The 3,878-nt window shown below is 40.3% G+C and overlaps 1 long non-coding RNA gene across 1 annotated transcript in view; it reads left to right on the forward strand.

The window, feature by feature from the left end:
- Window positions 1–2,764: 2,764 nt before the first annotated feature.
- The window catches only part of LOC108307062, a 3,404-nt gene continuing 2,290 nt past the window's right edge, over window positions 2,765–3,878 (forward strand). Inside the window, exon 1 of the long non-coding RNA XR_001826384.2 lies at window positions 2,765–3,189. This is a non-coding gene — a long non-coding RNA (uncharacterized LOC108307062). The remainder of the gene's footprint in view (window positions 3,190–3,878) is intronic.

Consider the following 3,878-nt stretch of genomic DNA (forward strand, 5'->3'; position numbering starts at 1 on the left):
AAAAAAAAAAAGGATGTCTACAGATAAATCCAGTTTAAAAAAAATTCATTAGACATTCAGAAAAACTCTAAATTGATGAATTACACTCCTGTGGTTGTTCTATGGAATATCTGTGATACTAGTGAACAAAAGATTTGGGGAGAGCAATAAACTCCCCGATGTGGGAACAAGTCCTCCAAAGGTTTCCTACCTGTGATTAAGGAGTGTGACATTCGGGTTACTAATAATCCTGTAGGTTTGAAAATTCCCTTTAATACATTTTCTATTTACTTAAAGGGCTGCTTATACTTTAGAGGTTAAATTATGGGTAATGGGAGAAATCCTGCTTATATTTAGGAGGCAGAAAATTATAGGAGTGAGGAAATAGCAAACACCACAGAAAAGCCAGTGTATATGTTGCTATATCACCATATATTTTAAGGTAAAAAGGTTAATTAAAAATATTTAGCAGTTCCTCTATCAAGATTTTTTTTATAGGAAACACATTAAAATCTAATTTACAGTGGTTTAAACAGTAAGAAAATCTATCATCTCAAAAAACAGGTAGTCTAGAGCAGCTTTGTCTGATAGAAATATACTATGGACCACAGACGGTCAGCCACAAATGTGATTTTAGGTTATCTAGTAGCTACATTAACATGGCAAAAAGAAACAAGTGAAATTTCAATAACTTTAATCCAATATATCTAAGATATAATTGCAACATGTCTTGACAATAAAGATATTAATAATACACTTTACATTCTTGTTTTTGTACTAAAGCTTCAACACTTAATGTGTGTTTTACACTTACAGCATATCTGAGTTTGGATTAACTGCATTTCAAGTGCTCAGTGGCCACATGTGCTGGTGGTTACTCTAGTGGACAGTGCAGATCTAGAAGTTTAACTGCCTCTAGGCTTGATACAATCATGGTATAACACAAATTTTTTTTTCTTCCTAATTTTGAAGAATGAGCAGTTATTTATGCTTTTTCTATTATGCTTTCAGCTCTGCTTTCCTCTCTTTGTACAATTCCAAAGGCTGCACTCACAAGGTACCAGCCAGCAGCAATAACTCGAGAACTTTCTTCCTTGTCTGTGACAAGAGAGTGACTCTCCTCAAGCAGTCTATCTTTCTTTCTTTTTTTTTTTTTTTTTGAGACAGAGTTTCACTCTTGTTACCCAGGCTGGAGTGCAAGGGCGCGATCTTGGCTCACCACAACCTCCGCCTCCTGGATTCAGGCAATTCTCCTGCCTCAGCCTCTCGAGCAGCTGGGACTACAGGCACGCGCCACCATGCCCAGCTAATTTTTTGTATTTTTAGTAGAGACGGGGTTTTACCATGTTGACCAGGATGGTCTCGATCTCTTGACCTCATGATCCACCCGCCTCGGCCTCCCAAAGTGCTGGGGTTACAGGCGTGAGCCACTGCGCCCGGCAGCAGTCTTTCAATCCAATTGGACTAACTTAGGCCATGTTCTTATTCCTGGCTCAGTAATACTCACTAGGGAAATACCCTAAGCCTATGTTTCTGAAAATGTTTGGGGGAAGGTGAAGTGACATTTGGTAAAGTCTGGAGACATTTATGGTTATCACAACTGTGGGGGTGGGTCCTACTGGTATCTAGTACATAGAGACCAGGGATATTGCTAAACATTCTACAAGGCTCAAAACAGCTCCCCACCACAAAGACTTATATGGCTCAAAATAGTACCAAGATTGAGAAGCCCTGCTTTAAGTTATTATTTTAAGTCTATATTACTAACTAAGCATGGTCAAGAGGATGAGATTACCATTATTAGATTAAATTTATCAGAACCTACTACAGCTCTGAATAGGTTCTTCTTCCCTAGGTACATGAAGGGTGAACACCTAAACTAAAAGGAACTGTTTAAGAGGAAAAATGGCACGAGCAACCAAAATATCCATAAAAGAGATGATTACTTTTGGAATTGTAAAAGTATATATCTATCTTTAAAGTATAGATAGGCATCAAATATAAATTCTTTATATCAGTAATTATATAATGCAGTTACTAATAATTTTACATTTTTATCAGCGTTTTCTACCTTTTACTGTGAAAATTTCCCCCTTAATGTATTGAATTTACAATGAGAATTTTTTATAATTTTTTTTACAGTGGATAATTTCTTAAGTGGCCATTTTTATGGAAAATAAGTTTTAATAGTCTGTCGTCTTGAAAAGGAAATGTCAAGAGAAAAAATTTTGTAAGGATTCTTAAGTCGAATTTTAATGAATTTTAGGTTGGGTGCGGTGGCTCACGCCTGTAAACCTAGCACTTTGAGAGGCCGAGGTGGATGGATCACCTGAGGTCAGGAGTTCCAGACCAGCCTGGCCACCATGGTGAAACCCCATCTCTATTAAAAATACAAAAATCAGCCGGGCATCATGGTGAGTACCTGTAATCTAAGCTACTCGGGAGACTGAAGCAGGAGAATTGTTTGAACCCTGGAGGGGGAGATTGCAGTGAGCAGTGAGCCATGATCGCACCACTGCACTCCAGCCTGGGCGACAGGGTGAGCCTCTGTCTCAAAAATAAATAAATAAGAATTTTAATAAATTAAAACATTTGAATTAAATTTTATGAAATGAGCATTTTGTTAATATTTTATCCAAAATAATGATTTGCATTCTTCTTACTAAATAATTCTCCGGAAAAAAGCCAATATAGTCTCTTGTGAGGACTTTGAAAACTAACCTGCGGTGGATATCATACTGGGCCTCTGGGTGCCGCTGTCCGCCGATCCGTGGCTGGAGTGAAACAAAGCAAATCCACTGACGCAGCGGTCCCCGCAGGCTTCTGCAAAACACACCAGGAGAGGACTCTGCCCGCTGTCTCCCTCGCAATCTGCTCCAGATATTTTGGTCAGGAATGTCAGAATGTCTAGTGACCCCGAGTGAGGCGCTGCCTTTTATTCCTGAGCACCTTTGGAAGCAGGAAGCAGGGAGCAACGGTAGCGAGAGGTATTTGGATTTGAGTACAGCAGGAAGAAGAAATAGAGGAAGAAATCCTCCATAAGGAAGGCGTGAGGAGCGCAGGAAGCGCTGTTTCCCTGCCTGAGGTCTTTATTCTACCTAGTCTTTATTCTACGTAGCAGATACGCTTTAAGATTATGGAAGAGAAGGCTAGGGGTTTAAAGGTTGGGAATCTCTCGGAAGAGCTGGGTCTTGGTGACAGGAAAAACAGGTAAGTGCTGAGAAGCCTGTCTTTACAGCCAGAGAATGAGCCAGAGACGAGCTTGAGAATGACAGGATAGATCTAGCAGTTATGCCCAAGGAAGACCCTCGGCCCTTTGAATTTGAAGGCACTGAAAATCATATAAATGTTTTTCATATAAACATATTCATCTTGGGTATAAATAACATAATGGCTTTTCGCACACATTTTGTTTTGGAAATTGTGGAAAATATCTTAATAGGAGGAATGTTTACTCTTAAGTCTGCAGTAGATTTTGAACACCAGCAGTTAACTCTGTACAAATAGATCAGATGAGTTTTAATAGCTATCTTCCCTTTCCCCAGAAGAATGGAGACTACTAGAGCAGTAAGTACCCTGAATTACTACTATTGAAGAACCCCTGAGCCTGTGCAATGGTGGGCTCCTGTGGTCTCATTACTTAGGAGGCTGAGGCAGGAGGATTGCTTGAGGCCAGTTCCAGGCTGCAGCGAGCTATGAGCACACCTGGGAATAGCCACTGCATTCCAGCCTGAGTAACATGGCCAGACCCCAACTCTAAAAAGGAAGGAAGGGAGGGAGGAAGGGAGGGAGGGAAGGAAGGAAGGGGAAGGAAAAGGAAAAGGGGGGAAAGGGGGAAGGGGGAAGAAGGGGGAGGGAGGAAGAAAAGGGGAAAAAAAAAAAAAAAAAAGAAAGGGGGA

Source organism: Cebus imitator, unplaced genomic scaffold, assembly GCF_001604975.1.
Source record: "Cebus imitator isolate Cc_AM_T3 unplaced genomic scaffold, Cebus_imitator-1.0 Scaffold76, whole genome shotgun sequence".
Lineage (NCBI taxonomy): Eukaryota > Metazoa > Chordata > Mammalia > Primates > Cebidae > Cebus > Cebus imitator.